The sequence below is a fragment of the Salvelinus sp. IW2-2015 genome, linkage group LG11, assembly GCF_002910315.2.
Source record: "Salvelinus sp. IW2-2015 linkage group LG11, ASM291031v2, whole genome shotgun sequence".
Taxonomy (NCBI): Eukaryota; Metazoa; Chordata; class Actinopteri; order Salmoniformes; family Salmonidae; genus Salvelinus; species Salvelinus sp. IW2-2015.
The window spans coordinates 25,843,005-25,858,900 of record NC_036851.1 but is presented as its reverse complement, the minus strand read 5'-3'; positions in this window follow the sequence as shown (position 1 = coordinate 25,858,900).

The window sequence follows — 15,896 nt, the reverse complement described above, 5'->3', positions numbered from 1 at the left end:
GTTTGATGTAGTCTGTTCCTGTCCGTGAGTTCTGCGTGTAGTTATGTAAGTTCCATGTTCAGGTTTTCGTCTACGTCGTTTTCTTATTTTGTAATTTTCCAAGTGTTTTCGTGTTCGTCTTTGTATTTCAAATAAATTCATTTATGTCTACATACCTCGCTGCGTGTTGGTCCGACCCATGCTCCTCCTCGTCTGAGGAGGAGGCAGATTTAGAACGCCGTTACAGATATGTTTGTCCTCAAGCAGTCATTGACATTAAGGTCCTTTGCAAACATGACTTTTAAGTATGAATAACATAATATTTGTACTTTTATAGTATTCTGTTTTTATTCTGTATTTTATTGTATTCTGTTAAGTGTGTTTGTACTCTTCAGAATAAAAACCCGAAGTAAGCAGGGAGCAGCAGTATGCAGTTACAAAAACAAAAACACTGAGTACTATTTTATCTTGGGTGTCACAGTGAAAAATGTCCTATCCTTTTTGCCAGTTAGAACAAGTCAGAATGACTGATTGGGTCACATCATGAGCTTTTAATTAAGAGAGCGTCTCAGTAAATAAGGACCGTGTGTGTGTCTAGAACTGTCAGTTCCAATATTTATTTGGAATCTCGAAGACTGTTCTCACACCTCAAGATGAAAAAGCACAATTGGATGTGACCCCAGATTAGATGAGAATAATAACTTTCACTACTGTACAGCTAGTTGGCATACCGTTAATAATGCAACAATGTGTGGAGAATGTTGAGCGTTTCCGTTCAGTTAATTTGAATGGAGTTCCAGTTCACCAGTCGACCAGCACCATCACCCCCATCAAATTAGAGGCACCACTGGCGGTCAGGTTGAAAATGTCATGCATATGAATCATTGAGCAGATGGGATTTCACCTTTTTCAGACCCCAGGACATCACATCACACTGATCAAACATGACTTATTCTTACTAACCCTCATGCTTCTATCATTACCGTCTGATCACCTCATGCTTTGAACATTCTAACCCATCAATTCAATATAACACATGTTTCTAATCACAACAACCTACCTATATTTACCTATATGACCCTTGAGGGACAAGACCCGCCATTTGAGAAACACTAAGGTGTATCGTTAATATGGACACATCTATACGTAGCTTTTATCGATTGTTATCTGCTCGGCATGTTAGCCAGTGGTGTAGTCCAATCCTGGCCACTCCGGCACTGCCTTATGACCTCACTCCTGTTTGGTGGTCAACAGGGTGACCGCTGAGGTCAGACTGAAGGTCACACCCCCAGTAGGGAGCCTGTAGTAGACAGAAAAAGAGAGATCAATCAGTGGTTGTTCTCAGTGATACTGTGAAAAACCAACCACTGGACTAACGATTATAACAGTATCTTAATACTACAAAGTACAAAGGAAAGCATAGCCGTGAGCAGCCCAGTGACACGAGCTTACCAGACAGGCTAAAATACTTATATGCGCGCTTTGAGGCAAGCAACACTGAAGCATGCATGAGAGCACCAGCTGCTCCGGACGACTGTGTGATCACGCTTTCCGTAGCTGATGTGAGCAAGACCTTCAAACAGGTCAACATTCACAAGGCCGCAGGGCCAGACGGATTACCAGGACGTGTACTCTGAGCATGTGCTGACCAACTGGCAAGTGTCTTCACTGACATTTTTAACCTATCCCTGACCAAGTCTGTAATACCAACATGTTTAAAGCAGACCACCATAGTGCCTGTGCCCAAGAACACTAAGGTAATCTGCCTAAATGACTACCGACCCGTAGCACTCACGTCTGTAGCCATGAAGTGCTTTGAAAGGCTGGTCATGGCTCACATCTACACCATTATCCCAGAAACCCTGGGCCCACTCCAATTTGCATACCGCCCCAACAGATCCACAGATTACGCAATCTCTATTTCACTCCACACTGCCCTTTCCCACCTAGACAAAAGGAACACCTATGTGAGAATGCTATTCATTGACTACAGCTCAGCGTTCAACACTAAGCTAAGGACCCTGGGACTAAACACCTCCCTCTGCAACTGGATCCTGGACTTCCTGACGGGATGCCCCCAGATGGTAAGGGTAGGTAACAACACATCTGCCACGCTGATCCTGGGCCCCTCAGGGGTACGTGCTCAGTCCCCTTCTGTAATCTCTGTTCACCCATGACTGCAAGGCCAAGAACGACTCCAATACCATCATTCATTTTGCCGACAACACAACAGTAGTAGGCCAGATCACTGACAATGATGAGACAGCCTATATGGAGGAGGTCAGAGACCTGGCAGTGTGGGGCCAGGATAATAACCACTCCCTCAACGTGATCAAGACAAAAGGAGATAATCGTGGACTACAGGAAAAGGTTAGCTGAACACGCCCCCATTCTCATCGACGGGGCAGTAGTGGAGCATGTTGAGAGTTTCAAGTTCCTTGATGTCCACATCACCAACGAACTATCATTGTCCAAACACACCAAGACAGTAGTGAAGAGGGCACGACAACGCCTACTCCCCCTCAAGAGACTGAAAAGATTTGGCATGGGTCCTCAGATCCTCAAAAAGTTAAACAGCTGCCCCCTCGAGAGCATCCTGACTGGTTGCGTCACCGCCTGGTATGGCAACTGTTCGGCCTCTGACCGCAAGGCACTACAGAGGGTAGTGCGTACAGCCCAGTGCATCACTGGGGCCAATCTTCCGGCCATCCAGGTTCTCTATACCAGGTGGTGTCAGAGGAATAGACTGTTCTCTCTGCTAACTCATGGCAAGCGGTACCGGAGCGCCAAGTCTATATCCAAAAGGCTTCTTAATAGCTTCTACCCACAAGCCATAGGACCCCTATTTTTACGCTGCTGCTACTCTCTGTTAATTATCTATGCATAGTCATTTTACCTCTACCTACATGTACATATTACCTCAGTTACCTCGACTAACCTGTGGCCCCGCACATTGACTCTGTACCCGTACCCCCTCTTTATAGCCTCATTACTGTTATTTTATTGTTGCTCTTTTATTATTTGTTATTTTTTATATTTTTCTTAAAACTGCGTTGTTGGTTAAGGGCTTGTAAGTAAGCATTTCACTGTAAGGTCTACTACACCTGTTGTATTCGGCGCATGTGACAAATTCAATTTGATTTGACTTGATTTCATAATATATGTTATGTAACACACCTCTTCTTTGTATCTGGTGAAAGTCTCCACACCGTACCACAGCAGCTCCCCTATTCCAAACAGACCTGTGGGATACATTCAAACATTGATACACTGATAAAAACAAAGAGGTTCAAGAGGTCACAAGCTTTATGGCAGAGGAGGTAATGCACTTGCATGACAGGGAGACTACATAGAAATGATCAACAGAAGATAAACAGCAAGATTCAAACCAGCACTATAATTTGTTGAAATGTGTTTCAAGCATAGTATGATTTCAATATAGATAGGCAGCCAGCAAACGAGAATTACTACAACTACAAGCCGAGTAAACAACTTAACGTAGGTCATGCGAGTGTGTGTGCGTGCATTTGTTTCATTATATTTGTATGGTCAGGATATTCCACTCAGTATTGCCAATGTTCTTCAGCAAGCCCTGTGCTGTTTGTGTGTATGCGTGCATGTTTGTGTGTGTGCACGCGTGTGTATATGTGTGTTGGCCTGCAATACTCACTTCCACACAGCAAGAGTCCCCAGAGAGCCACACCAGTCTGGCCTTCTGGTCTGCAGAGTCACATATCTTTTTAATGGAAGCACTGTATAGATTGCCCTAATCAGTTCCACAAATGATCTTGGGCCAGTTGCATAAGCATAGTCCTAGACTTAAACTCAAGTAACAGACAGTGGGCAGTAGTTTAATTTCACCTGCTGCATAAAGCTTTCTAGTACTTGGCTATTATTGTAAGTCCTACATACCTAGTCAAATTAGCAGTGGATTTGGGGTAAAGTAAGATAGTTTTCAGAAACTTAAATAACAGATAGTGGACAGTAGTCTAATTTCACCTGTTTCATAATGTTTTCAGAAAAAAACATTGGCACTAACTAGTGCATTAATTTAGTATGACTGACTGCATGCAACCACAATAAAATACAGCATGGAAGCTTGCAAATAACTTAATGAAAACGTATAAATATTAAATTTCAAGTTAGCCAGCCCCATGAAGGTTTAAAAATTTAAACTTGCTAGCTATCCATTCTAGCTAGCTAAACTATCTGGCTAGCTAGCTGCCAACATTGCAAATAGACAAACTAAGCACATTTGCATGGACATGTAGTAATTTGTTTAATATTTTGTCATTATTAAGGTCTGTTGCATAAATAAAGTTAAAGCAATATTAATGGTTGAATCATATAAATATAATAAATAGAAAGGTAGTCCAAATGCTGTTTAATTTATTTTTTGTCATTTGAAACTGGGTTAGAAGGAAAGCTCGTGGAAGTGGGTGTGGTCTCACCTGGCAGCTCTTCCAGGTAGGTTATGGTGACATCACAGGTCCACTCAGTCTCCCGATTGGCGCAGTGGTCTAACACGGAACCCAAACCGGTTGCTTGCGTGCGCCATCGTGCGCTATCGCGCATAAATTTATTTTGCCCCCCCCACACCAAACGCGATCACGACATGCAGGTTAAAATATCAAAACAAACTCTGAACCAATGACATTAATTTGGGGACAGGTCGAAAAGCATTAAACATGTATGGCAATTTAGCTAGCTAGCTTGCACTTGCTAGCTAARGTTAATTTGTCCTATTTAGCTAGCTTGCTGTTGCTAGCTAATTTGACCTGGGATATAAACATTGAGTTGTTATTTTACCTGAAATGCACAAGGACCTCTACTCCGACAATTAATCCACACATAAAACGGCCAACCGAATCGTTTCTAGTCATCTCTCCTCCTTCCAGGCTTTTTCATCTTTGAACTTATATGGTGATCGCATCTAAACTTTCATTGTATTACCACGACAACCGGCAACAAAGTTTGTCTTTCAATCACCCAATTGGGTATAACCAATGAGGAAATGGCACGTGGGTACCTGCTTCTATAAACCAATGAGGAGATGACTTTCAGCGCGATCTGAGTCAGAAATAGGAACGACTTCTATTTTAGCCCTGGCGTCGCAGACACGCGCGAGCAGTGTGGGTGCAATAATTGAATAACATGGATTTCAAAATTTATTTTGTGACGTTGCGCACGCGACGTGTTCGATCTGGTCAGCATGTAAGACACTGCATCCCAGTGCAAGAGGCCTCACTACAGTACCTGGTTCGAATCCAGGCTGCATCACATCCGTAGAGTGATTGGGAGTCCCATAGGGCGTTCTACATTGTAAAATAATAGTGAAGACACAAAAACTATGAAATAGCACATGGAATCATGTAGCAAACAAGAAAATAGTTTTTTATTTTAGATTCTTCAAAGTAGCCACTCTTTGACTTGATGACAGATTTACACACTCTTGGCATTCTCTCAACCAGCTTCATGAGGTAGTCACCTGGAATGCCTTTCAATTAGCAGGTGTGCCTTGTCAAAAGTAAATTTGTGGAATTCTTTCCCTTCTTAATGCGTTTGAGCCAATCAGTTGTGTTGTGACAAGGTAGGGGTGGTATACAGAAGATAGCCCTATTTGGTTAAAGACCAAGTCCATATTATGACAAGAACAGCTCAAATAAGCAAAGAGAAACGACAGTCCATCATTACTTTAAGACATGGTCAGTCCATACAGAACATTTCAAGAACTTTGAAAGTTTCTTCATGTGCAGTTGCAAAAACCATCAAGCACTATGATGAAACTGGCTCTGATGAGGACCGCCACAGGAAAGGAAGACCCAGAGTTACCTCTGCTGCAGAGAATAAGTTCATTAGAGTTAACTGCACCTCAGATTGTAGCCCACATAAATGCTTGACAGAGTTCGAGTAACAGACATCTCAACATCAACTGTTCAGAGGAGACTGCTTGAAAAAGACCCTCATGGTCGACTTGCTTGGGTCAAGAAACATGAGCAATGGACATTAGACCGGTGGAAATCTGTCCTTTGATGAGTCCAAATTTGAGATTTTTGGTTTCAACCGACGTGTCTTGTGAGATGCAGAGTAGGTGAACAGATTATCTTTGCATGTGTGGTTCCCACCATGAAGCATGGAGGAGGAGGTGTGATGGTGTGGGGATGCTTTGCTGGTGACACAATCTGTGATTCATTTTTAGAATTCAAGGCACACTTAACCAGCATGGCTACCATAGCATTCTGCAGCGATACGCCATCCATGGCCATGTTGAAAGTCACTGAGTGCTTCATTAAGGCCATTCTACTGCTAATGTCTGTCTATGGAGATTACATGGCTGTTTGTTTAATTGTATACACCTGTCAGCAAAGGGTGTAGCTGAAATAGCCGAATCCACTAATTTGAAGGGGTGTCCACATACGTTTGCATACATAGTGTATTGCCAATGGCACTGATGTTTCTCTGTGAAGTACTGCGCACCCCGGTGCCTATCATAGCTTATAAGAGGTTAAGGACAACTACGCTCTCTGTATCGTCAAGAAATCTTTGAGGGTCGGTTTACCCAATACAGATTAAGCCTAGTCTGACTAAAATGTATGCCTAATGATTTCAATTTGGGATTCAAACAACAAAGTGTTTACCCTGACACTTTTTTGGTGAACTGCTGAGGGATGGGACTGGAGAAAACATAACCACTCTCAAATTCATAGACAGAGCAATGGATGCTAAGGACGGACCAACCAGATCAAAATTATCATTTTAACATTTTATTGTTTTGAAGCTAGTGTTTGTTTGCAATTACAATGTTTACAAACTTATATTTTGGGTTCTGATAGGGTAAGACAGTTGAGCTAAGCTCATGAAGCATATATTCTTGAAGTTAGATTCTTTAAAGGCTGTGATAGGAGAAAACTGAGGATGGATCAACAACATTGTAATTACTCAACAGTACTAACCTAAATGACAGAGTGAAAAGAAGGAAGTCTTTACATATTTTGCGATAAGGCACAGCAAATTTGGCTAAGAAATTAACTTTATGTCCTGAATACGGAGCATTATGTTTGGGGCAAATCCAACCCAACACATCACTGAGTACCCCTCTTCATATTTTCAAGCATTGTGGTTGCTGGATCATGTTATGGGTGTGCTTGTCATCGGCAAGGACTAGGGAGGTTTTTAATTATAAAAATCAATGGAGTAGATCTAAGCACAGACAAAATCCTAGAGGAAAACCTGGTTCAGTCTGCTGTCTAACACACACTAGGAGACAAATTCACCTTTCAGCAGGACAATAATCTAAAACACAAAGCCAAATATACACTGGAGTTGCTAACCAAGATGACATTGAATGTTCCTGAGTGGCCTAGTTACAGTTTTGACATAAATTGGCTTGAAAATCTATGGCAAGACTTAAAAATGGCTGTCTAGTAATGATCAACAACCAACTTGACAAAGTTGAAGAATTTTTCAAAGAAAAACGTGCAAATATTGTACAATTCATGTGTGCAAAGCTCTTAGAGACTCACAGCTGTAATCGCTGCCAAATGTGATTCTAACATGAATTGACTCAGGGGTGTGAAAATGTAAATGAGATATTTCTGTATTTTTTTTCTCAATACATTGGCTATTAACATGTTTTCACTCTGTCATTATGGGGTAATGCAGGCAGATGGGTGAGATAAAAAAATCTATTTGATCCATTTTGAATTCAGGCTGTAACACAACAAAATGTGGAATTTCAATACTTTCTGAAAGCACTTTAGGTCACCCCAGTGTGTGTGTGCATGCATGTGCTTGTGTATGTATGCACATTTGTGTGTGCATGTGTATTTGTGCAGGCCTGCAGTACTCTCTTCCACACAGCAAGAGGGTGCCAGAGAGCCACACAAGCCTGTCCTTCTGGCCTGCAGAGTGACTCACTTTTAAAACAAAACACCTTATTGTTGCACTAACATTCACACTTACTAGCACTCCTTTCACTGATAGCTGCTTTATTAAGGAACATTTTATTGTGACTGGTGGTTGAATTCCCTACTTTCATTGAATACACTGAGTAACCAAAATGTGAAGTGTTCTAGGTGTATGGTTGTCCCAGGGGTCCTGCTATGTAAAGGTTAAAGTTGCGATTCTAGAGACATTAACCATGCATTCCCTTCACAACACTGTGACTTCCACTGTATTTCCACCCCGTCCGTTCCGCTCAGTTGTGTTCTCTCTCTCCACCCCCCACTGCTAACAGTGATGACTTTCGGCTTATCCTCAAATAAAGAAACGCTGCTGATGGAAAATGTGTTTCACTTTAAGACATTCTCTTCCATTTAAGAATGTTCAAAGGTTCTGAGATAATATTTATGTTAAAGCGATGATAAGATAAAACAGGAAATAGTACATTGAAACACATCAGAGAGAAAGACACAGGCAGACGGTGTAGAGATGTTCTGATTGATTACCACTGAATTAAAATGCCATCTCTGTAGTTACGTGGCACACTGAGTTATTCTGATGTAGAACGCAGTGTTTGTCTATGCTCCACATATCGCTGGTCAGAAAACCCAGCTCTACACTCCTTAGTACACATTTCCTATGTCTGAAAGTCAGTGTAATACGCTAATAGATTGTATGATTCACTTGAGTGGGAATTGACACTGCTAGTACTCAAGTGGGCTCACAGCAAGAGGGAACTGTCTGTAGGGGAGAGTGGGGTAAGTTGATACCTATTTTACATTCAGCATCACTCCATCAAGGGAAATGTAGTATTATTTCTAACAAAGATATCTACATATATTTCAGGATGTTGTGTATCCCTGGAAATAATCAGCATACATGTAATTATTGTAGTTTTGAAAACATAGCTTGTCCAAAAAAAGTGGTATCTTGGCACAACTTACCCTGGGTTTGGGGTAAGTGGAGCCATGGGATAGGGTACTGTTGGTCAATTTCTTCAAAAAATGATCAGGTCTAAATAATTATCAAACATACATTAAAAAACGAAAGGAAACACAGACTCTTCGTTTAAGTATTAAAATACTCCTTTAGTAATACAATTGTAGGCAGAAGTTGGTACAAAGTACAGTACATAATAGCTCTCCCCAGGTTCTGCAAAAGGTCTAAGACATCCTGTAACTCACACAGCCTCTCCCAGTCCTCCTTGCGTGAGTTTCCCTGGCAACATCATTTTAATAAATCTAACCTCCCCCTGACAGCAGCAACCATCTTATCAGCAGTTAAAAGCTCAGAAGTGGGTTTGACCGAAACTTGACCTTTCATCACAAGTATAGGGTCATAACAAGGTGAACGAGTCCAAGCATCTTCTGACAGGTGGCTGTTTTCATCAGGCCTGCAGTAGCCTTGTGTTCTCAGAAAACCAGATAACCATGGTGGGGCCCAGACAGGAGGAGTATGAACGTACTGTAGTTTTCCGCCTCCTGATAGTGTCTGAAGGGCACAACACTCAAAACAGGTTTTAACACACACACAGAGTTCTCCTGAAGAGGAGACCTTACAGTTTATCATAACACAATTGATGGTTTAAACCTCTTCATTCCCCCCTTTGAGGCCACCCGGCCTCAACAAAAGCAAAGCAACTCAAGCATAGTAATTCTAAGAATCATCCATAAAAGGTGTATTAGATTGCAAGCAATCCTCAGGAGATTGAGGATAGAAATAAGGGTCTGGGGGATGAGGAACATGAAGCATAAACATGCCTGGCATAGCCTTATGAAGTACACATTTGCCAGCTGGACAGAATGCACAAATGCAAATCAGCAGAACAAGCACGGGGCAATAATGGGACTAAAATGGAAAAGAACTTAAATCCAAAATGTCCTAGTTTATCTTTCAACTACCCAAACGGGAACCAGGAGTCATCTCCTGTAGGGGTGTAGGTGTTAGCCAACTGAGTCATTTCCTTGAGAATCTCTGTCAAATTATCAGAGGAGTCAGGGAGGAGCATAACACAGTCAGTGGGGGAAATAGAATTTAGGGCCCTGCAACCCCCTCCTTATCCAGGATGTAGTCTAATGCCAGCAGTGGTGGGCCGTCAGGGCCTGCAAGGCCTTCTCTGCTGGCCTAAACATCATCAGAATATAATTTTTTTTTAAATATATTTTCCCACAAATATGTATTAAATTATTCCCCAGAGTAAGAGTTATACTCTTCATTTCATAGCTTTCCTCTTGGTTGCACTGCTTCCAGCCCCAGGTTGAGATTTGGAGGGCTGGTCTTTATGTTAGATCTTTTATCCAATCATATTCAGCCATCATGTGTTGCCAGGGGTCTAAAATCTGCTCTCAGGCCTTCAGAATCAACAGTGCGGGCGCTTGTAGCTTAAAGTGAATGGAAATTAAAATTTTGTGTCAACCAATCAGCTTTAGAGTTGGCTATTGTACGCCTGCTGGCTGGCTCCAGTGTTACACAGGAGCCAGCTAGCAGGCGTAGGGCGTCCACGTCTTTTGATTGGATTACCAATATTGAGAGGCAGGTCCTATGGGCAGGTCTATGCAGATCTAGGAAACTCTACTAAGCTGTTTTTTGAACCCACAATGGCGGAAGGAGGAGAAGATATCGATTTCGTCGAGGATATAATTATAACGCCATTCTCAAGACGAACTTTTCAAGAAAAGTTAGACATTGTAAGGAGAGGTCGCCCGACGCCACAAAGCCTGTCACAGGCGGGAAAGGGGTTAGTTCGCTCGCCACTTTCAAAGTTTCAACTACGAGCGCTGTCAATGGCTCAAAGGCTCCGAGAAGCACTGCAAACTGTACTGCTGGGAATGCCTATTATTTGCAAGTGATCGATTTGGTGTTTGGAGCCACACTGGCTTTGCAAACTTGAGTTGTCTGTTAAACACTGTTTACCCAAAAATTTCAATTTGTCAATTTCAAGGTGACGCAACGCCTGGTTATACTGCGTTTCTGTCTAAATGTATAGTGTCTAGAGCCATGGCATAATTGATGATAATAAGAGGTGGATTAATTCGGGTGGGACTGTGTAGTACCTCACTGAAGGCCTAGGCCCCAGGCCCACGGCACGCCACTGAATGCCAGGCTATGCCTGGCTGTAACAGCTTTAAGTTTCTGAACATCAGTAGAAAGAAGGGCAAAACCAGCAATAGTCAAATTCATATTGGCCTGCATGGAGTAGGTGATGTTGTTAATCCAATCACCTATGACAATTGATCCAAAAAACTCACTCTGACTCTGAGGGTTTTTCAAAACAACTACATACGAACCACTAGGTGTGGCTCATCTACTCAGATTTTGGACCATGTTTACCCATTGATTAGTGGTTTTCAATTGGTTCCCCTGGATCACTATTCCTCCGACCAGAAACTGCTGGTGCAGAATAAGAAGCACCAAAAACACGTACCTTAAAGGTTTACCCCAAGTTTTGTTTTTAACAATGTGACCATAGTGGTCATGTGTAACAACATTTGGGTCTGGGTGTGCACTCCTATATGTTATGATGGTTGGGACATCTTCTGGCAGCGTGATAGGTGGTGCCACCCCTGGCGCTCCTGAACCTTCACTGCTGTGGGTGTTGCTGCGATGACCTGGTACGGACCCATCCATCTGGGGTGCTTCCACTTCCTTTTGTGGACCTTCAGCTTGATCCATCCTCCAACGTCAACTGGTCGGCTGTCTGGGTCACCCTGTTCTGGAACTTCCTGGGCCTTCCTGTATTGGGAATACAAAGACCTAACAGCATGGGTTAGTTCCTTCATATATTTACCCATGTCATCATCCAGTGCAGTCAGGTCAGTCAGTTTTGGAGTCATTGGTCTGTGTAAAGGAACGTTCATTGGACGGTCAGTTAACTTCTCTAGGATAGGTGGCAGTATTTTCACGTCTGGATGAAAAGCGTGTCCAGAGTAAACTGCCTGCTACTCCGGCCCAGAAGCTAAGATATGCATATTATTAGTAGATATGGATAGAAAACACTCTGAAGTTTCTAAAACTGTTGGAATCATGTCTGTGAGTATAACAGAACTTATTTGGCAGGCAAAACCCCGAGGACAAACCATTCAGATAAAAAAAAATTGAGGTCACTCTCTTTTCAATGGGTGTTCATTGGAAATCCAGATTTCTAAGGGACCTTCTTGCAGTTCCTATCGCTTCCACTGGATGTCAACAGTCTTTCGAAATTGGTTGAGGTTTTTCCTTTGAGAAATGAAGAAGTAACACTGTTCAGAATGAGGCTTGAGGGAAGTGTACTCTTTGTTAGAGGCGCATGACCTGAAAGCTAGCTACACTTTGTTTTCCTCCGGTATTGAACACAGATCATCCTGTCTTCAATTTTATCGATTATTTACTTTAAAAAATACCTAAAGTTGTGCTACAAAAGTAGTTTGAAATGTTTTGGCAAAGCTTACAGGTAACTTTTGAGATATTTTGTAGTCACGCTCCGCAAGTTGGAACCGGTGTTTTTCTTGATCAAACGCACCATATAAATGGACATTTTGGATATCGACGGAATTAATCAAACAAAAGGACCATTTGTGATGTTTATGGGACATATTGGAGTGCCAACAGAAGAAGCTCGTCAAAGGTAAGGCATGAATTATATCTGTATTTCTGTTTTTTTTTTGTGTCGCGCCTGGAGGGTTGAAATAGGATTGTCTGTATTTGTTTACTGTGGTGCTGTCCTCAGATAGTAGCATCATTTGCTTTCACCGAAAATATTTTTTGAAATCTGACACATTGGCTGGATTCACAACAAGTGTAGCTTTAACTTCTTGTGGATAGGGGGCAGCATTTTCACGTTTGGATGAAAAGCGTGCCCAGAGTAAACGCCCTTTTACTCAGTCCCAGATGCTAATATATGCATATTATTACTAGTATTGGATAGAAAACACTCTGAAGTTTCTAAAACTGTTTGAATCATGTCTGTGACTATAACAGAACTTATTTGGCAGGCAAAACACCGAGGACAAACCATTCAGAATTTTTTTGTTGAGGTCACTCTCTTTTCAATGGGTTTTCATTGGGAATCCAGATTTCTAAGGGACCTTCCTGCAGTTCCTATCGCTTCCACTGGATGTCAACAGTCTTTAGAAATTGGTTGAGGTTTTTCCTTTGAGAAATGAAGTAACCATGTTCAGAATGAGGCTCCAGTGAAGTGTACTCTATATCATCTACTGCATCTTGCCATCTTTATGTAATACAGTATCACTAGCCACTTTAAACTATGCCACTTTATGTTTACATACCCTACATTACTCATCTCATATGTATATACTGTACTCTATACCATCTACTGCATCTTGCCTATGCCGTTCTGTACCATCACTCATTCATATACTCTATGTACATATTCTTTATCCCTTTACACTTGTGTGTATAAGGTAGTAGTTGTGGAATTGTTGGGTTAGATTACTTGTTGGTTATTACTGCATTGTCGGAACTAGAAGCACAAGCATTTCGCTACACTCGCATTAACATCTGCTAACCATGTGTATGTGACAAATAAAATTTGATTTGATTTGATTTGATACTGTTTGTTAGAGGCGCGTGACCAGAAAGCATGCTACACATTTTTTTCCTCCGGTATTGAACACAGATCATCCCGTCTTCAATTTTATATATTATTTACGTTAAAAAATACCTAAAGTTGTATTACAAAAGTAGTTTGAAAAGTTTGACAAAGCCTACAGGTAACTTTTCAGATATTTTGTAATCACGTTGTGCAAGTTGAAACCAGTGTTTTTCTGGATCAAACGCGCCAATATATATGGACATTTTGGATATATATCGACGGAATTAATCGAACAAAAGGACCATTTGTGATGTTTATGGGACATATTGGAGTGCCAACAGAAGAAGCTCGTCAAAGGTAAGGCATGAATTATATCTTTATTTCTGCGTTTTGTGTCACCCCGGGAGGGTTGAAATATGATGGTCTGTGTTTGTTTGCTTGGTTGCTATCCTCAGATAATAGCATTGTTTGCTTTCGCCGTAAAGCATTTTTAAAAATCTGACATGTTGGCTGGATTCACAACAAGTGTAGCTTTAATTTGATATATTGAATGTGTGATTTCATGAAAGTTTAATTTTTATAGTAATTTATTTGAATTTGGCGCTCTGCATTTTCACTGGATGTTGGCCAGGTGGGACGCTACCGTCCCATATATCCCAGATTAATTTGGTATCTTGCATATGTGATTTCATGAAAGTTAAATTTTTATAGTAATTTATTTGAATTTGGCGCTCTGCATTTTCACTGGATTTTGGCAGGTGGGACGCTAGCGTCCCCCATATCCCAGAGAAGTTTTAAGAGCTCATGTGGGCTAAGCCCTGTTCCGTGGTTTATACTATTGTGCATTTTCATCATGACTAAGGGGAGATACTCTACCCATGACTTCCCTGTGGAGTGGCATGCTTTGGCAAGCCCCCCTTTTATGGTTTGGTTAGCCCTCTCAGTAATTGTCTGAGGAGAGAACTTCCGGAATACCAAATCTATGGAAAATTTCCCTTACCAGAAGTTTTGCTACCGTTTTAGCATCACAGTGCACGGATGGAAATGCTTCAACCCACCTGGTAAAGCGGTCAATTATTACCAGGCAATATCTCTTTCTTTCCTTTCGTTCAGCCATGTCTATGAAATCCATAGCTAAATGGGTGAACGGGCCAGCCGGCGCTGGAAATTTCCCTGGTTTCAGGGGGTTACTCTAGTTGCTCTAGAGGCAGAACTGGTTTGCCAGAGAGGGACTGCCTCCACAGGTCATCAGGGCCCCTAGAGCAACCTCTAGACTCCCACAAGGGGTGATTCAGTGCATCAGCAGCCTGGTGTTGGTCCAAATCAGTAATTTCAGACGTGTAGAGGGTAGCAAGCATAACAGTGTAAGTATGGCAGCGAGAAGGAGCATTCTTAGCAGCAGCATCAGCAGCTACGTTACCTAAACTAACGCTGTCAGTGTTGCCTGTGTGGGCTCAGACCTTAAGAATAGCCAACTGGGCTGGAAGCAACATGGCTTCAAGCAGGGCTTCAATCTGTATACCATTTTTAATAGGGGTCCCAGACACGTTAACAAAGACCCCACCTTTCCAAACCCCTATCCAAGACAGGCAAATGCCAATGGCGTTTCAGTAAGTGCTAGAAGCTCAGCTTGTTGTGCTAAGCAATGTTCAGACAAGGGCTGTTCAATCAACAATGACCTATCCAGTGAGACTGTACCAAACCCTGCATGTTTCCTACCAGTCTCCCTATCAATAAAGGCAGAGCCGTCAACAAAGAGAGTAACATCAGGGAGCTCAAAAGGTTCATCATAAAGGTCAGACCTGGCCTTAGAATCACATTGGACTTGATCAGGAAAATGTCTCTACCCAGTTGGCTAACAGGAGTGTCCGGAGAGTTCAGAAAGGGAGCCTTAATAGTATTACCTTCCCCCAGGTCAATTGTTGTATCTTCAGTCCAGGACAGCTTCTGAGATATCCCAGCAACTCCCATCGTACTCACTGACTTAGATGTGAGCCCCAGGCCAAGGTGTTGGCCTGTAGATCCAATGCAGGAGGTGTGAGCTCCAGTGTCTATTAAAAATGGTACCTATCGATTGTTGACCTACAGATTAATGATTGGTTCTTTGGTACCCTCCGGAAATATGTACTGGTGACACTGTAGAAGGGGTCAGGGCATCCCTATTGTTGATTATTCTGCGGTGGGAACCACACCTGGTTTGTCGCAGGAGGCTGTTGGGGCCATCCATATTGTCGACCATTCATTGGTTGAGTCTGGGAAAAAATAGGTTGAGGCTGTCCAGTGTAGGCTGGTCTTCCACCTCTACCACCTTGAGTTCCCTCTGCCAGCGTTCCCTCACCATTGACCTCTTCCCCTCTGCTGCCAAGGTTGCTGCTGCTGTTGTGGTTGGTGATGGCACATGTTTCTCATATGGCCTACCACACCACAATACCAGCACACCAGCGGT